This window comes from Centruroides vittatus, unplaced genomic scaffold (assembly GCF_030686945.1).
Source record: "Centruroides vittatus isolate TY-2023 unplaced genomic scaffold, ASM3068694v2 contig_742, whole genome shotgun sequence".
Lineage (NCBI taxonomy): Eukaryota > Metazoa > Arthropoda > Arachnida > Scorpiones > Buthidae > Centruroides > Centruroides vittatus.
The window spans coordinates 104,861-131,608 of NW_027122478.1; the positions used below are offsets into that span (position 1 = coordinate 104,861).

The 26,748-nt window shown below is 28.1% G+C and overlaps 1 protein-coding gene across 2 annotated transcripts in view; it reads right to left on the reverse strand.

The window, feature by feature from the left end:
- The window catches only part of Sirt1 (Sirtuin 1), an 80,451-nt gene that overhangs the window by 46,515 nt on the left and 7,188 nt on the right, over nt 1–26,748 (reverse strand). The window contains exon 3 of one of the 2 annotated variants that reach the window (XM_067277288.1): nt 18,744–18,841. The exons of the other annotated variant lie outside the window; for it this stretch is intronic. The gene's annotated coding sequence lies outside the window, so the exon portion shown is untranslated. The remainder of the gene's footprint in view (nt 1–18,743; nt 18,842–26,748) is intronic. 2 annotated transcript variants of the gene reach the window in all.

Below are 26,748 nucleotides of genomic sequence, written 5' to 3' on the forward strand. Positions count from 1 at the left end.
TTGATGGAGCTATCTGTTATCATATTTTATTTAAAAAACTTTTTATATTTTTAATAGAGTGTGCACTTTTCAAACCTAACAGGCGTCATTAGTATGGCTAGGTATCTTCCTGTTTGATCTATCGTGATGTGTATACACTGTTTAAAAATATGCCTTTTTAGTTATTTAGGTATTTTTGAAATGCTGGTTAATTGTTGTTTGCCTCAGTGCCAATGATAAAAATATCCAGGTTAGAAATTTTATAAATTTCTGGATTATCTGATAAGAAAAAAGAATGGGAAGTAAAGATAAAAACTGGAAAGAAAATCAGTTGATATGTTCGAATCTGTAACAAGCGAAATTATAAAGACAGTTAATTTTAAATAGTTTAGAGTAATAATTTTCTACAAATGTAAATATATTTTTAATGAGCAATTATATCACAACCAGAATTATAACAGCCAATCATTTTAAACTTTTGAAATCTTAACAGTTTATGTTTTAAACATTAATAACACAATGCCAAGAAATAGTGAACTTTCAGAAGCTGAAATTCAAAATATATATGAATTATGAAGTGCTAGAAAATTTCAGACAAATAGAAACAATAATTATTCACTCTAAAACTGCTGTGACCAATGCATAGACAAAACAAGAAAACTATGGAAAATGTAGAGAAGTGGATGCAAGAAAAAATTAACTGACAGAGATAAACAAAAGGTTTTATTCCTTACAAAAAACAATTAGCAGCTATCTACTAGACAGGTAGCTGCTAATTTACCAAAATCTGTCCCCTATCAGACAATGTGGTGATGTGTTTGTGATGATAACATAAAATGCTGAAAAATAAAAGTGATACCTAATTTGATACCTGTTCACAAGCAACAAAGAATTCAAAAGGCTAAATCTGTCATGAGCTGGACCAAAGAATGGGAAATCTTTAAAAATTTTACAATTGTTATTATTGCAACATTCTACAACAGCTGAGAATTTATTGTACTTTATTGCTGCAATATATTCTTTTATTCTAATTTTGAGTTCTCTACTAGTTTCTCCTACATACATGTGTGCATTAGCACAATTACAGTTAAATTTATAGACTATATATTTCTCTTTCCAAATGACCAAATTATTTCATTTTTTATTAATAATTAATTTATCTAATACGTTCAGTCAATTCTGCTATTAACGTTATTTGATATTTTTTAATTTCTTTTTTTATTTGGAGATGAACTAGAGATGATTGAAAGTGGAAAATGTGGTTCTAGTGGTGTTAACATCTCTGGTTGTATGGTTAAAAAGTTAATGCTTGCTTTTCAAAACTGGATAAATTAATCATCATCAAAATGTGTAAGTGAAATTCTTATGTAATATATATATATATATATGTATGTATGTATGTATGTATGTATGTATGTATGTATGCACATTCATGTGTCTAAAAAATGCACAATAACTTACAATGTATAACTTGTATAGGGGCTAATAAGAGACAAAGTCCAAAATGTATTCCCCAGTTAATATAAACCAATAAACATTGATGATTTCCTAATTGGGCTATATTTCCTATTCTATGTATAATAAGTCTGGTATTACAATGGATTTTGATGGCTGTTAATAAAACTAATAATATGATTGTTTAAAATGCTATATATATGTTTATATTTTTATAATAAATGTTATAAAACTTTATAGTTTTTAGAAACGAATAGATGTAGCCTGCTTCTTTTATTATGAAACAATTTCTGATTTGTCAAAAAAAAAAAAAAAAACCATCATAGCAATACTTATAACTAATATAAAATACAATATTGGTTGTGTCATATTTAGTTCTTACAAACTAATTAGATAAGAATTTAATACAAATAACCAATTTCTAATATTTCCAAGTTAAAAGACAGTAGGAAAATTTTTTTCTTCTAATGTTTTCTAAATAGTAACTGGATGAACAAAACAATTTCAGCAAACTAATGGATGACCTGATCATTACAATCCATCAAATAATTGCCATATAAAAAAGCACATCTTTCATTGAACAAGATTTTGTTTTCTTCAGTGAATGAGTCAAGTGAATTGACTCTCAAAGCTGTGTCATTTGATATTAGAAAATTTTAATGTTAATATTTAATTTTTTTTAAATTTATAATTTATTAATAATACTACAATTCAAATACTGGCTTACAAGATTTGTACAAAAACTGTCAAAAATTAAGCTTTTACAAGAAGTATTCTTTATTTTTCAAATGTTTTCAGCTGCTCATGCAGCATCAGGATGTAACAAATAGAATACAAACTGAATGCCCAATTTAAAAGTTAAATTAAACATGTAAAATAAGAACAATTTGTAAGGAACATATTTAAAAAAATAATTTAATTAATTAATAAGTAAAAATACAATTATAAATAAGAATAATATTTGATATAAAATATTACAAATACATAAATAATAAAATATAAAAAGGTAAAAATACAAAAATAAATACAAGAAACGAAGGCAATTATTCACTTTCTATCCAGCACATGTGCTTAATAAACCAAATAAATATTTGATGTTTTAAAAGGCCTTCCACAGATTATTACATTGAACATAAACAGTTAAGAGAATTTGAATAGATGACTCAAATTTTACAAAAGTTTTGCTGAGTCGAGTAGTTCCATGATTGGCTCTTATATAAATATTGTCAGAGGCTTAATGTAATTATCATAAGAAAGAATGTCAATCTTATTATTACCAGGCATACCATAAAACTGAGTAAGTTCAATAAATATAAGAAAGTGTGAGAAGATATGCACATGCCTCTAGGCCCAGTACCTCATATCATCCCCTAGAGATGGTTCCTTGATCATTAAAATTAACTGCCTTGTCCCTTTTAACATATTTTATATATTTCTAGCCTGTTTTAAGGAGGACATAGCATGTGTGCCCAATAATTCTAGCCTCATTTAGACAAACTTGTACTTCAGTTTTCACAGTGTGTGTGGTCAGAACATGTTGGTCTTAGTATGAGGTTTCCTGGGCCTAGAGTAGGATGACCAAATATGCATTATGTAATTATGAATTTAAATACAGGAGAAGGAAGATTGGGAGAAATATACATGTATTCTTATTGTTTGAACAGAAAGATAACACAAATAATCTATATAGCAAATAGTAGGGTTTTTCAAGTTCAGGTACCTGGATTCAGACTAACTGAGGTAGATCGTAAATTCTCAGACCTGATATCCAATCTAAGATTCAACAAGACTTTGGTCGGGAATCATAAAGTCGTATATGACACAAACATAAAATTCTGTAATGATTAATATTTGTTCATTTTGTATTAATCTTTTCTTATGTTTAGTTGTGTTTATAATTCTAGGACTAAAATTCAATTACCTTTATCCTTATATAATTGCAGTCACTAAGTTCTTAGCACTGGCTTTCAGTTGTTTTGAAATTATTTACATACTATTTATTTTCATATGTACAGTCAAAATGCTTTCATTTTGGTTTCAGTTTTAAATCTGACATTTCTTTATTTAGTAAGTGCTTATTATTTTCTTTATCTTATCTTTTTAGTTAAAAGTTACAAATAAAACACAAATTTTGATTTCTTACCTTCAATTCTATTGATTGGCTCTTAATTCTAAATTGAACTATTATGTTATAAATAATAATAATACTAAAGACAAGGCATAGCTACCCAAACAAGTGTTACATTAAGCTTCTGTGTTATTGGTATATGTGTCAACAACTAGAAACTTCCTAATAATGTGACATGTGTTCAATATTGTAGCATTCTGTAGTGCCATGTATATGATATTATTAAGGTTTAATGTTTCTAGACTTTTGTGTAATGTATGTGGTATGACACCAGTAAAAGAGAGGACAATAGATACAATAAATACCTTTCCATCTTCCAGACCTCCTATTTCTTGAGCAAGTGGTGTGTACTTGATTTTTATGAGTTTTGGAACAGAGATGACTATTATATATAAGTGATCTTACTGCATTTGTCAATGAGAGTGATGTCAGGTCTATTGTGATGAATTGTTTTATCTGTGATTATGGCTCTGTTTTAATATATTTTGTGTGTGTGTGTGTGTGTGTGTGTGTGTCATTTTCTAAATCTGCCTATGGAGTATATTTGTAGTATGGTATGGTACATGGGTGTTTAATAATCTGTGTTTGTTTGCAAGTTCTTGGTATATTATATTTGCTATTTGATTATGCCTATGTAAATAATCTGTACTAAGAGCTTGCAACCAGAAGATATATGTTATATTGTTTCTGGCAGAATGTGGCATTTTCTGCAAGATTCATTTGTGAGATAAAACTACAGAAAACACATTCTGAAGGATCTTAGTGTTTATGAACTAATCTTGAATGGCAACCAAAAACCCATCAGTTTCTCCAAGTAGACAGCCCCTAGTCAGCTAGTAGTTTGATGCAGTTTTGTCAACATAGTTCTGAGCTGGGTCATAGGCATGCCTGCCATTAAATGCTTTTTGGCCCATGACTACTTAGTGGTGTCTATGTTGTTTGTGTTGAGCTATATCCAGGTGCTCAGAGTGAAGTTTAAAGTTGTCTGCCAGAGTAATAGCTTTATGTAATCTTGATGTTTCTTGTTTATTGTGGGAAAACTTCTGCAGTGTCAGAATTTGTTTGTAATGCAGGTTGACTATATTAGTCAGGCCACAGCCACTTTCTTTATGAGAAAGAGTCAGTCTTTCTATGAATGAATTTGGATGATATTGTTTATGCTTAGTAAGTGTTGTTCTTTTGTTTTCCTTTAAGTAAGGTGACCAGATTTTAACATTGGTGAAGCAGGACAAAATTGACGGGGGTAGTGGTTGTCTTGAAAAAATTGTTCTAGAGGAACAAAGTTTTATCATCAACAACACAATAATTGTATTGTATTGTATTTTTTTAAATTTCAACATATGTAAAATTTACAAATATAATAAATATATATACTATCATAAATCTTTAAAAACTGTTTATTCTTTAGCATTTTTCTCAGTTAATTATTTTTAGTAGATTGCTGCTGTTGTTTAAAATGTCATGAAGTTTTTGCAAGAATTTGTTAAATTATATTTCACACATAATGTGGCTTTCAGTCTCAACACTTAATTGTGATTTTATCAGATGTCCACACTTTAATTATGTGCGGTGGAAAAACAACACATTCAGTCACAGCATTAGTTCCTGGTAAGGACAGCACGTAATCTACAATTTTTAATGCATTATTACATGGAACATAATTTGTTTCAAAATGATGAAATATTTCTAACCATTTGTTCTCTGTTGAGATCTTTGCTAACTATGACAAACTATATTTTAACAATTATATTAATTCTTCTGTATTTCTTTCTAAATAATAATAATACTAACTTGTATTACTTTTCCTCTGAATTTGCCTTGAGTGTCACTTTATTATTGTAATTTTTTTATTATATAATACTGTCGTAACCAAAATGAACTCCAGCACCACTGCTAGCAATAAAATGATACAAACCAATGTGCTTACTTCTGCTAGTCACTAGCTTTCTAAGGCGGCAACAGACGTGAGCTCTGTGCCATGTAACATGCAAGAAACAAAATGTTCGCTCATTTGGACAGCCTGTGAACATGTGCTGCTCTGTCTGCTGCAGCTGCATGCCCCAAACCATTTTCTGTCTATCTTTGCCATGAACATAAAGAATGCTGTGCCGATAAAACTCTTTATTTCCAATGCTCACGCACACCTTGGTACTGATAAGTGTGATATAAAATGATCTTTATGAATCGAATCTTAAACATAAATAAATTTATGACACATAATTGACAAAAACTTAATCTTTCCAAAACTCGGGACGTTTTTAAAACACCACTGTACACAGGACAAATTGTTAAAAATTGGGACTGTCCCACCAAAAGCAGGATGTCTGGTCACCTTACCTTTGGAGTTGCTTGAGATCTGTGCATGTCCAGTGTATAACTCCAAAAGAATAAATGAGTACAGGGACAACATATTTATTAATAGCTTTAATAGTATGTTTTGCATTTAGATGTGTTTTTATTTGAATAATAATCTTTTTTTAATCTGTGCATGTTCTGTAAGTTTGGCCTGTTAGAATCCTAAATATTTATAAAACTCACTCTCTTCCATGGATTCGATATCTCTACTTCTGAGTATAAAGTCTCTTTTCTTCGGAACTTCTTCAGGAATAATCACAACATGCCAAAGACATAAAAGGTGTGGGTCTATTCACATAATGTGCAAATATGAAAAATAGTAGTAAATGCAATAAATGTTCAACAACAATATCCAACAGAGATGGAAATACTTCAGCAATGATTAAACATTTAAAAACCAAACATGGAATTATTTTACAAGCCTGGGACAAAAAAAAAAAGAAAATATTGTAGCCAAACAATTTAAAACTTTTGACAAATTCGTCATTAGTAAATCTTTCGATCAAACTGTTGCAGAAATAGTCACTGTTGATAATATATATTAGATAATATATCAATCACAAAATCTAACTTTTTATTTGTGAAAGTTTGACAAAATCAGGTTATAACTTCTTAAAGCTGAAAGAGATTTTGAGTTTAATCAATAACTTTTATGAAAAAAAAAAAACTGAAATGATAGAGTTTTTAGAAGAAAAATTAAAAGAAAACCACAGAAATGCAAAAATATATAAATACAGTAGAGAGTCGTTTATCCGAATCAATTGGAGACTGGGGTTGTTCGGATAAGTGACTTGTTCAGATAACCGATTATGTACGAAAAAAATATTTCAACCTATCCGATTGTTGAAATTTTTCTCTGTTGCGTGTCACTTCGTGTTGAATTTTCGTCGATTTTAAGCCTAACAAAAATGTTTATAATAATAATCGAGGCTATTGTATCGTTAAAAATTATTTCTTTATTTTGTACAAACAAAATAAATATATTGAAAAATATAAAAACATAAAAATTATACTTTAGAAGTAAATCTAGTATCAAAAAAGTTCAATTCAGCACAACACAGTCCGACTGGAAAGCGTTCGGATAACCGGGGTTTGGATAAATGACTCTCTACTGTATTAATTTTATATTATATGTGGAACTGGCAATGAAATGCTTAATCTGGATTTAGTTATAACTTTTTATTCGTGTACAGCTTCACAGCTAATAGAAACAGTAGAGCACCATTTAAGCATATTTAATAGAAATTAAAAAGAAAAAATAATTGGAATAACTGATGACAGTACAAGTGTAATGACAAATTTAGACAAGATTCTCCTAATATTTATAATGTATGTTTAAATCACACTATACACTTTGTCATTTGCAATGTACTCTACTAACAGAAAAACATTTCCAACATACAAGATCAAAATAATTCTGATTATGTTGAAGATGATTATTTTTCCAATGTGAGCAATGATAAAGCTCTAGAAAATGCAGAAGTTGAATTAACAGATGTCAATGATTTAGTAATAATGAAAAAGTATTCATACTATTGTTAAATATTTTAAAAATTCTACTGTGCAAATAATCTTTTACAGGAAAAGGTCAATAGTGTTCTAGAAAATGAACTGGACATAAAAATGCATTGAAATTCATTGTTCCAGCTGATTTCAACATTTTTAAGAATATCTGATATTGGTATAATTTTTATAAGTATTCTGTTTTTATTTTCATATTTAAAAATAGAGCAAAGTCTTTTTTTAAGATAAGCAAATGTATCTTGGGAACTTTGCAAGATTGGGCACTTTGCTGTTTCTAATATTTGATTTCATTCTTCTTCCATTGTTAGCATGTACGTTCATCTGCAGTATGCTTAGATTCAAGCGAATGCTTCCCTTCATTATTTTTTAATCATTATATATTGGCTCATTAAAGATGTTTTTAAAGATATTGGAACTATACATTTAATAGAAAATATTAATACTGAACTATAAAATCAATTGGCAAATACTTCAAAGTCCATTAAATTAATGATTGAAGCTCTTAGCAGAGATAACGTAAATCTTAAAACTGATCAATTAGCAATTAATTTTATGATTACAAAATTAAGAGAAGTAAATGGTAATATAAGTAGAGAGCTGTTAATAGCATTGGAAACTCAAATAAATAATTGCAGGAACCAAGAATTAGAAGAGCTGTTAGACTGTCTCATAAATGCTACTATACCTTCAAAGAAAATAATAAATTTTATAACAGATCTAATAAAAAGATCGTTTGATGGCAAACATAACAAAAATAATGAAGGGAAGCATTTGCCTGAATCTAAGCATACTGCAGATGAACGTACATGCTAACAATGGAAGAAGAATGAAAACAAATATTAGAAACAGCAAAGTGCCCAATCTTGCAAAGTTCCCAAGATACATTTGCTTATCTTAAAAAAGAATTTGCTTTATTTTTAAATATGAAAATAAGAACAGAATACTTAGAAAAATTATTCCAAGCATTATTGACAATAAAACTAACATCAGCAAATTCCAAGAAAACATTTTTTGTTGCAGCTAACTTTTGTATGAAAATTCGTTCTAGACTATCAGACAAATCAGTAAAATGCATTAATTTTTTAAAGTTTTATTTTTTGAGGAAAAAACAATCTTTCTTTAATTTTTATTAAATTTATGCATTAGGATTATGATTTATTTTTATAAAATTTATTGGAAAATGTAATTTCCAATTATTTTTATTTAATAAATACTTTTCCCATATATACTGTACACTTGTTTTTTTTAATTTTATGTCATTTCCACTTGCTGAAACTTCATTTTGGATCCAGATCCAAATTCAGAACTGAAAATAATTGAGGACTCGACTTGGACTCATCAAGTCCTAAAAGACTGAGTCTTCCCAAACACTAGTGAGTAACACTACACAAAGGTGTATCTATTAGTGGAATGAACAGGGTGTGCTGTTTTCCAAAATGTTAAAAAAAAATAAGATTATTAGAAAATTTTCGTAATAGCATGTGAGGCTTTGGAAAAAATTTAAGTGAAATTATTATATTAATATTTTAAATATTACTTTAAAATCAACTTGATAAAAATTTATCTATCTTGGTAAAACAGAAACACTTCCTCTGACTCAGGTAAAAAAACATGTAGTTCCTCCTAAAATGAAAGTATCAGAGAAATGAACCACCCAAACTCTCCAGATATTCGTCCGACTTTCCTCCTTTGAAGGAAGTATAGTAAGGCATCTCTGTGGTCCTATTGAATGTTGAACCAGTATAAAAGATCACCAGGGCAGAGATCACCTTAGGATATGGTTTTTGTTAGCTTTTAGTACACCTTTGAGTACACACTAGCCATTGCTTCAAATCATCGGCTTTAGTTTTGCACTAGCCATATGTAAACATATTCTAAGTGACCAACGAATAACTAAGTGCTCCAATATCATTATATGCCCAATTTGTAAAAAGGTTCTCACCATTCTATGGAAGCAACAAGCAACATCCACATCACAGGAATAATGCAAGGCAATATGACAACTCATAAGTGTAAACTCTCTCGGAAAATAGGGATTGTAGATTAGCACTTGTACTTATTTATTTTTGTTGTATTTATCCTAATGGTATTTTAATACTTGTTCATGTATTCATTTATTGTTATAATCCTGTATAATAAATATAGTTTATATTCTAAACTGTGGAATTAGTGCCTAGCTCCATCGTCAACCTCACAAAAACCATTAGTTATAACTTTCCTAGGTTCCAGATAATGTTTTGATTAAATTCTCAGATCATTCAGATGAAATACTTTAATCTAACTGAGAGTTAGGATGCAAAAAAGGATTATCCTAAGTGGTGTCAGGGCCCTGACATAGTACAGAGAGATCTTGCTGAACTCCCATCTTCTCGATAACAAAACAATTCTGATAGTGAGCGGAAGTACTTCAGAACCGACCCAAAGTTTCCACATTTGGTCTTATCCAAGTGGGGTCATAATCCCCAATTTCACACATATAAACTGTTACAAATAAGATACACATAATACAGTAGAATCCGGGAAACTCATGATAACTTGAAATTCCTTAAAATTCAGTGTCATTCAAAATAAATAAATATAGGGAATCTAATTTTTATCTTTCTACTTAATACTAGAATCAAATACGTTATCATTCTTCACTGGCAATACTTGATAACAGCATCAATTCCACATGTTAACAGAGAATATAACCTTCTTTCCAACTGTTTGTTATTCTTATATTAAAAGCATATTTAATGCCAACAGACAGTAAAAATTTCAGTAATATTATAAGATACTAGCTGTTACCTGCAACTTCACTCACACGGATTTTGCAAGCAAACACCATTTATATTCAGTATTTCAACAACAGTAGTAATTGTTATATAACATCTACCACTGAGAATAATGAGAATTACTGAGAATCAAATGAACTGTTTTCAATTTGATCAATTTTCTGGAACGTTTACAATAAGCAATAACAAATTCGAATTTAAAACGGTTCAAACATTTGGTTAAAAAAAAATCGAAATATATAAAAATATTTATAACAATGTCTGAATAAAATTTTTAATAATCACTTCACACCAACCTTATAAGTATAAGAAATTACACTCACGTGTTGTGGCATTACCACGTTTAATTATAAAATATAAATCAGTTCACGAGTACTTTCAGTAACATACAGTTACCATCTTTGGTGACTGATTTATATTTTATAATTCAACGTGGTAATGCCACAACAAGCGAGTGCAATTTCTTAAACAATGTCTGAAATTTTATCAATTTAATATGCCTAAGTACTCAATGAAGACTAAACGTAGTTGAAAACAAAAAATCGCGTCTAAAATAGTACAGTAGAAGCAGTTCTTCAGGTTAAGCCTTAAGCCTCTCCCTCTCCTGCCAGCAAGGGAATTTTCAAAAATTCCTTCATAGTGTGCGTTTTCATGACATACCCTAACTGTGTACCAAATTTCACCTCCTTAGGTTCAGTGGTTTGCTCTGGGCGATGATGAATCAGTCAGTCAGGACAAGTAATTTTATATATTTATATTAGCATACCATATAGGTAAATTTTTATATATATTATATTAATGTACTAAACAGAAATATTAGAAATGGAGATAGAAACAACTTAAACACATTTTTAAATATATCTTACTCTATTATTGCTAATAAAATAAATAAATGAATGTTACACCTATATAACTTGCAATATTTCAAGAACTGATTAATAAAGAAATTAACTTTTACGCATTGTAAGAAAATTGAAAATCAATTGTTACTTCAAAAATATTTTTGGAACTACAAAATAATTTGACAAAACTGAGGAAATAACCAAATGAAAGAAGCAGTGACACATTATCTTCAGCATGGAAATCTATATATGAACTTTAACTTGGGCTTGGTCTCCCCACAATTGTTTATTGTTATTGCTACTTTTATTTTATTTTTTGTACCATTAATCTTTGCTTGTATTTATGTTCTTAAGTTTTGATTATAATATGTATTTATTTATTTCTTTTATCCCTTCTATTTGAACTGTACAAATGTTCTATTGATTTAGAATGTTCTTCCCATCCTTTTTAAATTATTTCCATTGAATTTAATATGTTTTCGAATGTTCTCTTTGTTAATTTTTCATTTCAGTTTGATGTTCCAACTGAAGAAGGTAAGGTATATATGGAAATAGGTCAAAAACGTTTTTGGTTGGTTAAATATATTGCTGAAGGTATACAAGGTGTACTGCTTCTTTTGTTTTGGAACTACTTTAATGATTAATATTGTATGGTCAATTTTGAATCTTAGAAAATGTTTAATCTACAAAATGTTCATGATGATAAAGTAAAAACTGTAACCTACCAGATTGACATAAAGGAGAAAATTGTTTCTGGTTTAAGCATTCAAAATGTAAACAATTTACAATCAAACTATTTAAATATTTACTTCATAAACAGAAAAACATTCATGGAATTCAAATTATCTTTTAAATATTTAGACAAATACAAAACTACACATAAGCATTGTAAATTAAATAATACGGAATAAAAATAGAATTTTTATTCTGTATTATTTAATTTACAATGCTTACAACAATTACTGACACAGTTTCAAGATAACTAAAAAAATATATTGTTAATACTGTATACATTTACTTTTTTTAGTGAATATAAGTATGTGAAAATGTGAGTATCTCACATATATTTTATACTTAGTCTATATTAAATACTTGTTTTATTAACATATAGAAGTCTAAAATATATAACTGATTATGCATTACAACCCATGAAAAAGTTTTCAAACAGCAATAGCTATGCAAAAATTATTGGTTGCAGGAATTTTTCTATTTGTTAACAAATAATCCTAGAGTAATAAAAATTCTGAAGTTTATTTCTAATAATAAGAGTTTTTATTATGCAAAATATCACACTGAAAAAATAATTTGGAATTAGCATAAGAAGTTGTTGATTTGAGGTTTGGCTCTCCATATGATTTGTACCTGGTGTATAATACAATACAGAATTTGGGTAGACTTGTCTTTCTAAAAGGTATTTAATTATGAATTTATTATGACAATTTCTAGTTTTAGAGCCAAATAAACGGGTGGACTATAGATTACTATCTATGGAATTTCAGGACTTTGATTATATCAGGTCAGTCCATAAGTCCATGCGCATTTTTATGACCTCGAGAAAAATTTTGTTTTGCTGTTAAAAATGTCAGTCTAATGTGATAATTTTTACACCGAAGTGTTAAATTGGATCTCATTCATATAATACTGTTCAGAATTGTGAACATTTCAGTTGTTTATTTTCATTAAAATGAAAGTAACGGACGAATACAAAAGACATGTTTTATACTTTTTACTTTTAAGTGGTGAGAATGCTACAAATGCAGCCAAAAAAATAAATACTGTACATAATCTAATCGTAATTAGTGCAAGGACTGCGCAGAAGTAGTTTGAGAGATTTAGAAACAATGATTTTAGTGTGGAGGATAAGGCTCGTACTGGAAGATCCATTGACTTTGACGACGATGCTCTCTCTGCACTAGTCGAAGCGGAACCATCGTTAACAGTTGACGAAATTGCGGAACGTTTAAATTCATCCCACGGAACTGTTCATAGACACCTACGACAAATCGGAAAAGTTTCAAAGCTAGGAAAATGGACACCGCACGAACTGTCAATAGCTAACCGACAACAACGTGTAAACATTTGCACGTCTCTTTTATCCCGTATTGCTTTAGAACCTTTTCTTGGTAGGCTGGTTACCGGAGACGAAAAATGGATCCTCTATAATAATGTGACGAGAAAAAAACAATGGATGGATGGCGACAAGCAGCCAAAACACTGCAAAAGGTGGGTCGCATCCAAAAAAAATTCTTTTGTCTGTTTGGTGGGATATGTCGGGTGTAATTCACTTTGAGCTGTTAGAACCTAATCAAGCAATTACAGCTCAAATGTATTGTGAGCAATTAGAGCGTTTAAATGAAAAATTGAAAAAAAATCGACCGTCGTTACGAAAAATACGCACGAACTTATGGACTGACCTGATATATTGGAACTCAAGGGACCGAGACAAGTTCAACGGTACCCTATTTTTGGACAAAAAATAAAAAAGTTATCATACTTTGTCACTTATCATACTTTTTTAATGCTCTCATGAAGACGGCATCATAGTTGCTAGTACTGCCATCTTGCGGTAAAGTCTGCAAACCATGACGTCGGACTACGGTCATCTCCAGTAGGGTTAAACACGTGATACGAGAGTGGAGAGAGCAACACGACTTCCGATCATCGCACGATCGCCATTTCGGTTAATGTTACTTATGGCAGCGAACATGGCAGCCCGACTGACCTCTCGTATGGGTGCCACCACACGCCGCCATGTGCTAAACTAGTGATCGATTCACGGTAGTTCTTGAACAAAGTAAAAAAAGGGGGAAAACGTCTACTAAAGGCAATTTTAACAGTAAGCGACGGGACTCCCGATCACGATACCGAGGCCGACTTAGCAGAGAGCGACACGACTCCCTATCATCGCGCGATCGCCGAAAAAAGTATGATAACTTTTTTATTTTTCGTCTCCAGTCCAAAAGTAGGGTATCGTTGAACTCGTCTCAGTCCCTTCAGTTCAGATATATACTCAAAGTCCCAAAATTCCATAGATAGTAATCTATAGTATCCCCAAATAAACTGCCAAATTATCAGGCTATAATATGATCATGTAATTAATTAAATACTAAATAATTTGTCTATTATTACGAGGTAGGCAGGTAGGCAGTTATACTGTCATCTTGTGCTAGATTTAATAATTATAATAAACTTAATTTAATTTAAAAAGTTTCTGGAAGAAAAGAATTGACTCTAAGAAGGACTCGAACCTGCAACTCCTACATATCACGAGGACACATTGCTACCAGAATCTATGAGAAATCTTTGCTTCCAGAACTATTAAAGAATTATTATTTGGGAGCTGTGGGTTCAAATTCTACTTTAGGCCAATTCTTTTCTTCCAGAAAATTCTAAATTAAATTTATTATAATTTTTAAATTTAGCATGACTATAATTAATTGGTAGTATAATTGCCTATCTCTAGACAAATTATTTAGTATTTAATTAATTCCATAGCCATATTATAGTCCAGTAATTCAGCAGTTCATTTGGCTCTAACTATAAATTGGGTTTTGAGTTGATGTTTCAGTTTTAGTTATAACATTTATAATGAGAGAATAAATTATAATAGAACTGTTGAAATTTGGATTTCAAAATGAAATTACAGATCCAAAATGTAAAACTTATTATTCATTTTATATTTGTCACCTATAAATTACTATATATTTGGAAAATTGTTTTGTATGTTTATTTTACTGTTAAACCTATTTGTTTACATCAATAATGCTAAATGCATTATAATATACTGTATATAACTTATTATAACAATTCTTTTGTGGAATTCTATGAAGTTAACAATTATTAACTGTAAAATGAGAGTTCTTAGTAGCTATTAATATAACTTTCCTAGCAGACACTATAAATTCACATAAGTAGCATGTAGAATAATATGTTATAGATTAAAAACAATTATGATATTGTGCTTAATGGACTATTCTGTTTTTGTATTAAATAGATGAAAATGTTTAATGAATAGATGTAACTTTAACTGAAAAAAAGATTTAAATATACTTAATAAAATTGTAAAGTCAAACTAGCATTACTACTATATATAACTTACTTTATCATATTCTAAATATAGAATTCTCAAATGAAAACTTATCACAAAAACATTATGTAAATTTAAGATCATATGTGAAAACACCTGTTAGATTACTCTACATAAACATATATTATATTTACATACATATAGTGGTTGTTTGTGCAAAGTAATTTAAGAGATCGACAAAAATTTATCAAAAAATGTTCATATTTTTCATAATTTCTTTAACAAAATTAAAGTAATAAAGACTATTTTAATGTGATGAGAATCAGGGATTAAAATATTAAAACATACACATTTTTAATATTAAAAGCTGATGTCTGAAATTCAGTATATTCAAATGTTTAGTATATTTAAATATCCATTATAATATTTAAAGAAAATACAATATATCCATTTTATGGAAAAAGGTTAACTCATGTTCTCTGTACATTTATTTTATTTAGGTCCAAATTATTTTCTATATATTGAAATCTGATGCTAAACAAACTGCTAAATTAGTCATTGGACTATAACAAGAATAATTTAATGATGAAATAGAAAGTAACTTGGTTATAGGTAAGCAATTAGGCCATTTTCTAATGATTAATCCAGCAGTTGATTTGGAATTAATAAATTAGATAAGAGCCAAATTGCTTTATATCTAATCATCAAATTAGCCTTGTTACAGTATGATAACTGACAGTTCATTTGGCATTAGTAATTTAATTGGGTTGACGTATATGGTATTTTTGAAATCTGATGTAAGTTATAAAATGTATGGATACAAAGAACTGTTATCTATGGATACAGAAGAATGCAACTGTTTTCAATAAAAAAGTAAGAATGTTTTCTAAACAGTTAACAAATATTTTTGCAGTTATCATATCTCATGAATTGTATAATTAAATATCCATTTTATAAAAAGAGAAACAACATTTTGATTAGGTGTTTGTACTCATTTACTTTCCTGGCAATTGTAGAATAGGGAGGAAAAGAGGTATGATAATCAGTCAAAATTTGATATCTCTATTTTTGTATTTTGAAATTAACACTCCACAAGTCCAAAAATATAAAAGAAAATCCTTATGAAATTGTGTGTGTCTATTTTGTATTATATCTCACCACAGATAAAATTTTCAAACTTGGCAGGAATGTTTCTATATATGGAATATTAATTAATTAATTCAAAATTTATTCGTAATAAGGCGATAGCCAGTTACAAAGGATGTTTTTGACAACAATCGCTTGTTATTAATGTTAAAAAATACACTAGCAACATAAGTTAAACCAAGCATTATATTCCACATTTAGTTACCAATTATAATTATTTTAATAACATCAATTTAAAGTCATTTCAACCTATACTGCAACTGGTAACTTTCTTCATACACATGGTTCTATAACATACAATACCATTAATTTATATTTCTTATGTATTCAATGAATTTGTTACATTAAAAATTTGTGGGCATATTTATATAGTCTATAAATTATGTCTATCTTGGCTGTATGGAATATTTCATACATTGCTCTTTCATTAGTGCACCTTGTTAACATATGCAAGTCAAAATTGTGTGCTAGTTCCATTGCATCTTTACAGCCACAAAACATGTGAAATTTTGAAATTATTTTTTGGCACCTTGGGCAAATACTCTTTGAAAACTCAATGAAATTGTTATTAATTAATATTAATTCTTTGTTTATTCTGAGTTGTATGAAAAATCTTTTAACATTAAAAGCCAGATTAGTTAACATGTAGTTATTAATAAATGGATACTCAAGAATTATGTTATACCAATCAATTTTCTCTCTTGCGAATATGTCTTCTATGTCTTGTGATAAAGAGATTTCGAGCACGTTTTGTATCAACATTTGGAAATGTTGTTCACTTATTTCAGGTAAATCTAGGAATATTTTAATAGAATATCCAAAGCGCTTTAAAATTTGTGCAATTTGTGACACCCAGTTTTTGCTTTATATATGGAATATTGGTGCTATTACATTTTGGAAATAATAAATCAAGGGGAAGATAGAATAGAGAGTCATATCTCAAATGGGATCAGACTTAAAAGAAATTTAACTTGTTATTGGCATTTACAATTTTTTTTAAAAACTCATCCTATCCCCAAAAATGTGCATTCCTTAATTCTTTTTTTAAGCTCTCATTTTTTGCTGCTGTTAATTATTACATTCATTTTTACAATTATTATTAAATTATTATAGTATGTATTAATATAAATTTATCATAATTTGTTCTATTGAAAAGTTTATTTTGATTTGCATTTTAAATAATTTATATACTGTAAAACCTGAAGATGGCCATTTAAAATAATTGAAAATATCTGTTCATTGAAAATCATTGCTAAATTATGAAAGTTTTTTTTGTTATGAAATGTTTAGAAATTTATCCACTTAAGTACTTATTTAAATTTTAATTAATACTATGAAAAGCAACATAAATCTGAAGTTCAATAAATAATAAAGTAAACAGAAAAAGAAATGATTTAATTACTAATGTTAGTAAGTAAAAATATATTACATGAAAGTTTGATCTAAAAGAAAATTACTGGAAATTTATCAACTTTCAAATACACAAATTCAATTAGGAGTGCCCCAATGATGACACATATTTGAACATACACATCAAAAATTGATAAATTTCTAGCAGTTTTCACTCTACATAATAAATCTTAGTGAACTATGTGGAAGCCAACTGTCAATATTATCATGTTTTAGTTATTTTTATAGCAACAAAAAGCTAAAAATCAACTCTGGAATATTTGTTGATTATTACAGAATTTTAGAGCAATTTTCTTATTAAAATCAATGACAATGACATTAACCATAATTACATTATTTACTGCTTATTTGCATTGTATGTGATCAATTGTTTCTGCTAAGAGTCACAATGGTCATGCTGCCACCATGAACTTGACTCCAGGTGACTCTTTAACATCTGTAATATTCTTGATGTTTAAAGTCTTTATTTGCTTTGATTAATTTTCTTATTTTATTTTACCATTTATTATTACTATTAAACAAATAAAATAGAAATGAATTGAACTAATGCTATTTTTCAGTGGCATTTGTATTTTTGCAGTTTAGGCAATTCCATCTTAAATATTCCTTTCTTCTATTTACAATTACACACATAATGAGCTGCTAACACAAACAAGCAAAAGAAACAAGAAAAAAATCATGGAATGTTTGCAACAAAACTTTCTAAACTGCAAGTGTTTAAAGGTGCAGAGTGTAGTCATTGTGAGTTATCTACAATAATTGTATGAATGATTTCTCGGATAAAAAAGTTATTTATAACAAATTCTAATACTGAATTAAGACTGATTTCAATTCTAACTAATTTCAGACATTTGTTTTTTAAATTTCACAGTGCAAATTAATCAAAATCTTAGCATTGCAGATATAAAACAATCTTCTGAAATAAAGTGTAAACATATGCAAAGTATTTATAAGTTAAAGTAAATTTTACAATTCTCTTATTAAAATGTTAAATAACTTTTTGATAGCATTACTTGATTTGTTTTTAAGATATTTTTATTACAAAATTTTTAAACAAATGACAATATTAATGTAATAAGTAAAATTTAAATTTACGTATTTACCTTGCTTGCAGTAAACCATATTTTCATCCAATAATTTGTTCAAATATAACATATGATGAAATTTCACAACGTTCTTGAAATTTCCATTATCCTTAAATCTACAAATATTTCATTTATTATAGTTTTAATTATTAAATTCCAATAATTTATATATTATTTTTTTTATAAATTATTTATACCTACATATATTTATAAGGACCATAAGATGTACAGAATTACAAATAAGTTAATTTATATTTTATCAAAATTTTAACTTACAAAATTCTTTAAGACATCATATGAGAGTTTAAATTTAGAATAAAATGATAAAAATAATCGGTTAATGTTACCTTAGGTAGCCAAGATGGCGGCTTGTCTCTAATTCCAGCAAGGAAACAGTGGGACGCACGTTCTAACCTAACCTAAACTATTCTAATAAATTACCATAATTATTAGCAACCAAATTATTAGAATAGGTTAGGTTAGGTTAGGTTAGGTTAGAATGTGCATCCCATTGTTTCCTTGCTAGAATTAGAGACGAGCCACCATCTTGGCTACCTAAAGTAACATTAACCACTATATAAGACTATATAAATATTGATCTAAAAAAATTTGATATTTTATATTGAAATAAGAATCCAAGTCAAGAATTGTTGAAGCTCCACAAAATTTTTGAACAAGTGTGGGAAGCCCACAAGTTGAGTGGATAAAGAAGAAAGAGTGGCAAATCCTCCTACCTTTACAAATAATACTATACAATCATAAAAAATGTAAATAATGTAGACTGTGCATATAATATTGTAATTTACAGATATGATTTTAATTTTGCTGGTTCTTTATGTTACTGCCATTATTTTGGGTAATATACAGGAATTATGATTTGAGTAACATTATTACATACAAAAACATTACTAAGGATTCTGTATGGTCTGGTATGAAAAAATAGATTCTTAGGGGTGACAGACAGTACAAGTTACCACACCAAGTTACACCACCAAATGAACTACCGATATGATTAAATTACATAGTTATCTACTCTTAATCAAGGGCGTCGCCAGCCAATGGGCCAGGGGGGGCAAGATGATATAAATTGATAGAGGATATGAATTGTATGTAGGTAAAATAAAAACGATTCATAAATTTTAAGAAGCTTAAGAAGATTATTTTAATTAAAACATAATCTTTTTGGGTTTTTCGCGCGGGAATTATAAATCGGGCAATAAATGACTTAGCATTTAAATAATTTTTTTCGCATGTCTAGGGAGGGGCAACTGCCCCTCTGCCCCCCTCTGGTGACGCCCTTGCTCTTAATACAATTACCTACTATCTGCCTTGGTGTAATCAATTGTATTAAGCAGAGTGAATGTGTGTATTTCATGAAAATCAATTCAATTTTTGTTAAAGTGTGTAATTCAACTTTTTTACTTGTTTTTGAGCCATTGTAGTATTTGAAATTTTTATATTGCAAATTGATAAAGGTTGAATTCAAACAAAAACAATCAATCAGGTTTAGCTACATTTTGCTATGCACATGTTTAAGTATATAATGTATTACTTAAATATATATATAATTTGTTTTGTACTTATACTGAGTTATTACTTGTTACTCTAATTCTTAAAATAGTTGGCAGGAGTTTTCATGTAAAATTGGGAATTTGGAAAATAATGAATACATTTTTAGAATACAACATTATCCTTTCCAATAATTCTGAAGTGGGACAGCTATTTTTCTTGTTGGGACAAATTTTAACATCTGGATAATGCAGAATGTCAGATGTAAAATTTGTATTCTTGAGACATAACACTTTTATTTCTTTTTTAACTGTTAAAATAAATACATCAGATAACTAAAAAACTATTTTTAATGGTCATCCTCAAGTTTGCATTATATTTGAACATAGAACATAACAGGAATCTAGAAATTTAATGGAATACAATCTCATTAGGTGAAAATGAAAATGTCATGTAAAATGCAGGCTTCAGGAAATGTGAACTGAATGTCATTTTCAGTCATTTTCTTGCTGCCAGGGATGTATTATTTTGACCCTTTTTTATGTCATTCCCATGTTCTTTGATACAGAGGTTTAACAAGCCTGTTGTTGCTATGATGTATTTATTAGACCAAATTTTCTGTCTATTACAGGAATGGAATATACACCAGAAAGCATTCTTTATTAGTGGGGCCTTTTGCAATTCTTAGAAGATAATATGATGTTCAATAATAAGGATAAAATAAAAACAGAAGTGTTATTTTAATTCGGTCTAATTTTTTTGTTTTTCTAAGTAATTTTAAATGCAGTTAACTAGTAGTTTCAGCTACTTTTATCAAATCAAAACAATTATATAATTAACTAGTAGTTAAATTACATTGCCTTTTATACTATTTAGCTACATATAAACATTATTAATCAGAATGAATGACTTAACTATACCCTAAAAGTTTTAAAATTTGTTAATTTAGATGAAACTAAATTATTTCAAAAATGTTAAATGTAAAATATTTTGAAAAAAATAATATCAAAAGGTAGCCAACGACATACATATTCATCAATATAAAAAATTTTACAAAGCCTATTTTGCCACATACAGCATCATCTTAAATTTTGTCTTCAGTACTCCCAAACTTTGCTAGCACTGCAGCAGCTAAGTTAAAACAGACATTGCTAAATGTTTTTAACAAAGGCACTTTAAACGGCATACATTTATGTTGTCTTATTGCCACTGTTATTTAGTGTTAGTCTTTTAATTTTATATTATAATTATAATTTTAATTAATTACAATTTTTTTTGAAATGTTAAAATATGAAACAACAACTTCCTAATTATCAAAATTGAAATATTTCTTAAAAATAATGTATTGATTAATAAATTTATGAATCAATATCAGTCTAAAATTATTACCTATTTCATGCTTTTAATCTCAATAATAAGATATTATACAATTTATAAACAAAAAACTAATTCTTTTTTTTTAATATATGAATTTTAATCATTATTTATTTTTTTTTTTTTTGAATTTTATTTTTCTGTGCCAATTTTTTAAAATATGAGTGCAAAGCCTTTGTTTGCTTGGGATAAAAAATCTAAAACCAGTCCTGCTAACTAAAATAAGTAAATAAGATTACATTTAGTAGAAATTGTGGTCTAATTGACTGATATTAAAAGGACATGTTAAAACAATTAAAAATTGTATAAGTTGAAGATTTATTAATGATGATTATTATTAATTAATACATAATTCATTCAGTATTGTTTGCTTGCTACCTTCTTTAACAATACAAGCAATTTATACTACTACACAACAAGCAAATTATCAACATTTAAGCAATGGCTAAGATTAATAATGCTAACTGATAATTGCAACATTATAGGCCAATATTGATAGTGAAACTGTGAAAAATGTCCATTTACTGGAATGTAATAATAGTAATAACAAAAAATATACTTATTGTAATCAAAGTTAACTTATGTTTTGAAGCATGTTAATTCTAATAACATTAACTGACTGATACAATACATAAAGTTTATTGTATATGATCTAATTTAAATGTTTTTTTTTGTAAAATGTTTTAGTAAAATTCTGATAAATTTTTTCTTTGTTATATATTATTTTGTGTTTCTTATATTTTTTTGCATCTAACTAAATGCTTTTTATTTCTAGTATAATTGTGATATTTGATTAAACAATCTTATTTTATATGATACTTGTTTTAATATCAACAGTTCTACAATGAATATTTTTAATCTATATTATATACAGGTATCCCTCATACAACATGGCATTTCTATGCTCTAACATAGTTCAAGAATTGGAGACATTTCCTTACAAAACTAGTTTTTAAGTACACTGTCATTAGATATTTGTTTTTATTCAAGTAAGCATGCATGTTATTTGCCCATAGATTTTAGAATATTGAAATTTTCAATTTTGTTACATGTCTTTCTCCTGGTTTTCTGTAATGAAAACTGATTGTATAATTTTTTCGTCTTGCTTGTCCTAGCTTCATATTCTAGCTTTCCCATAAATCAGGTGTCACTATCATTGGTGATAGTGCTCTAAATGTACCCAACAGACTACTGTTATGTTTTATTTTTATAGATTAAATTAAAAGTTGCTACAGAAACAGATTAAATTTTTAAAGATCTCTTAAGCAAATGCAAGCAAATTAAAATATCAGATTTTATGAAAAAACTACAGAAAATTCTATATGTTGCTGATATTTCAGATTAAACTCAACAGGAAAGCTCAAGAATGATGATATTTTGCCAAAAAAAGAAAACGTCCTTGTTTAATGTTGTTTAGTAATAAAGAAATAAATTAATATTAATATGCAATACTTTTGATTGTGATTGTTAGTTAATTATTGATTGTTTTTTAAATATTGAATATATTTCTCTTAATTACAATTACTCTTAGCATTTGATGATCTATGAACTTAGTTAACTGGAGTATTTAAAGTTTTGTTGGATGAATTATATCTTAATTACAAAAAAGAATAGTATACTTTTGCTAACTTTGTTGGAACCTAAACCTATGTTTTGTACCAGTCCTTTATTTCATTCACATAACATGGCACTTTTTCAGAACCCATCTACTGTGTTATACAGGGATTATCTTCAATTCATTTGTATGCTAATGAAGATGACTAAAACTTGCTAAAAACATTTCTAGAAGAAAACTGGATGCAATAGTAATCAATGGACTCAACACCGATAAAATCTAGCATGAATTTTAATAAATAACTAATGTTTTCAACTACATTTAGCAGTCATCATCAGGTTCTTAAGATTCAAATGAAACAACTATTCAAATATAACAATTTTAAAACTTAGAATGGATAAGTCCTACAACATCATTGGTGGTTTCCATGAAATAAAAGTTATTTACAGGATTTCAAAGTATGATCTATAAGCTTATGATAGAGTATTGTTGTCCTTGAAATTTATGTAGGTGTTTCTTCTTCTCTGGCCTTATACATTTCTAGTTTTCTAAGGTCTCAAGATGTCTTTTGTTTCTAATATGATGTATAAAATATGTGTGTGTTATCAAAATGTGCATATTATATATATATATATATATATATATCTCAATTATTTTTAGCCAACACATCAATTAGTACAATAGAAATCTTGAAATGTATTGGGCCCATCTAACTAAATTTTTGTGTAAAATCAACAGCTCCATTGAATCAATAGACTTATTACCTCATCTATTAATAACAGAAATGTAGATCTACTACGCTATCAAGTAATCAACCCATATTAGGTTAAAATTGTCATTTAAAACCAATAAATTTATTAGATCATTTCTTATTAAAACCAATGACTCCTATATACTACTAATTTAAACGTTGATTTCAATAAAAACAATTTGTTCCCTTAAAATCAATAAATGTTAAATAATTTAATTTCTAAAAAAAAATTTTATATATATAATTTCTTTCTTTTTTATAATTAAATTATTTATTGTTAGCATATCTATAGAATTTATTGGTTTAAATATAATGATTCTATTGGAAGCTAGTAGGAAAAATAAGCAATATTTTTATTGTTAGCAGGAAGATAATATAATTTTCTTCATTATTTATTAATAAAAATAATTATCAAAATTTCATAAATTGCCAATGCATTAAGAATAAAATTCTTTAAAATCAAGTTTCTCAGGAAAAATTTTGGATTTCTTTCTTCTCTTTGTCCTGTGAGCACTAAGAGGGCATTTTAATTAAGCCCATTGTGAGTTTAGTTGGGTAGTGGGGTCAGGTTATGTAATAATGCAAGACAGACCATCTACAAAAATTCCTGAAATTTTTCAACCTGTCCATTCATTCCCAGGTTTCCCAGAATAGTAGACTGACACCTTAAAACACCTTAACCATTCAGCAGCCTTCAACAACATTGGCAATGGCATGGAGAATGATCTCAACATTGCCAGACTTTCAGATTAGATTTATCATACCAAAGAAAAGATTTCATATCTGTTACACTTTGTAACAAAAATTTGAAAGTGGCAATACTTTAGAAAAAATTAATGGAAATTTAGAGTTTCCATTGAAATTTTCATAAGCATATGAGAATTCTGGTAACAAAATGTTAGAGAATGAACAACTTCTGAAAAACCTACCATATAAGCAAACTTGGGATTTTTAGTACTGGCTGTAAATCTATTTATGAAGAGAGTACACTCAGGCTAACAACTGCTTCCTAAAGCAGATATTCAGTGCAAAAGACTGAGGTTGGAAACTATGATGTAGGTTAGCTCTTCTTTACATGATTTTATATTTCTATACAAAATTACAAAGCAAATTTAACTTATGTAATGATAACTATCTTCTAAAACAAGATAATCCAGTTTTAAAAGAATTCATAACAGATTTTAATATTCTGGAGTGTCTCCAATTCATATACTTAAAAAAAAAAAAATTATTATAGATTATCTGGAAAATATAATTTCATTAATATTTATAAAGGTATAACATTACAAATGCTTAGCAACTAATTTTTAAAATAAAAAAAAACTAAATTTTTCTCAGATATAAAATAGCAAAATATAATTTAAAAAAAAAAAAAAAACAGAAGGCTACAAAGATTCTTAACAATTGTACGACAGTAAAAGATAAGTTCTCTGTGAAAAATCATCAAATAAGGTTTGTCCTTGACTTTTGGACAACTTGCTCTTTTATAAATTATAGTTTGATATCATTAAACAACTTTTCAAGTGCAAACTTCAAACTTTTGTACATTTCCATCTGACAGACAAAAAACTTTAATGTTATTATAATGGAATAGTGCTTTCTGCCAATAATTTTCACAAGTCATTCAGTTGTTAAAATTACAGTATAGATTAACCTTTCAACAGTGGAACAGTCAGGTGTGGGGCTCCCACTTAGTTGTGAAGAAGAAATGTGGAAAATTTTTACAGTATATTTTCAAGCGTTTTTTCTCATTACCATTTCGGAAAAAGATTTTGTAAACAGTTCTGTCTAGTAAGGAAAAGTCTTTTTTTTATTGTTACATAATTCATTTTTTATGTGAATTTCTTTTTTGCGGTAGTTTTTGGCTAGTTTTTGGCGATACCCCCAAAAGAATTTAGTGAGTATAGTCATCCCTCACCACTGTCACATGATCGCCTTGGACGATTATAATCATCCCTCACTGTTAAGAGGTTAAAGAAAACCCTGACATTTTAAATATTTTATATGCATTGTAAACATATTTATTATAAAAACAAAAGGACTTTCCTGCTTTATAGTAAGAATTTTATTTTTTATTTATCAATTCAACAGAAGTTTAATGTTTTCTAGTTTCCTCTAGCAAACTCAAATAATTTCTTTTAACTTTCCGTAAATAGAATACTCTTAACAACATATACTACTATTGCTTGACTTTCGGACATTTTTTGGGACATATTATGTCCAACAATTGGGGACTGCATACAGATATTTTTAATTCTAAGACAATAAAACAACTTTCTTCTTCTAATAATAATAATAATAATTAAGCACTTTCGTATTGTTTAAATTTTTTCCTCATACATTTCTCAACTTTATCCCCTAGTATTAGTAAATGTATTGAGAAAATCAACAAAATTTTGAAACATTTATGTTCTTCCATAATTATAAGCTATGTAGAGATGGAATAGCTAATTTTACATGTCATGCTCAATTCATCTATATTATAAGTTAACTTTATGTTCTAAGTCAGCTCATGTGTACTGAAATCAATTGCATTAAATGGTATACTTAATAAAACAATGTGTTAGATAATGTATAATGTAAAATAATAATTTTATTGTTTGTGGTGTTTTTTATTGTTAATGTGGGAGACGGCTTATTTTGCTCATTGGCCATCACCGTGTGTCTTTTATATAAAGAATAAATAATAATAATGTGCATAAATGTTGACATTTTGTAGTTAACAAGTTTTTAGACAGTTTTAAAATACTTGTTTTAATATAATTTTTCTATTTTCTATCAAATTTGTCATTTTAACTTTCATTAACGTTGCGCCATCTAGCGACCATAATTAT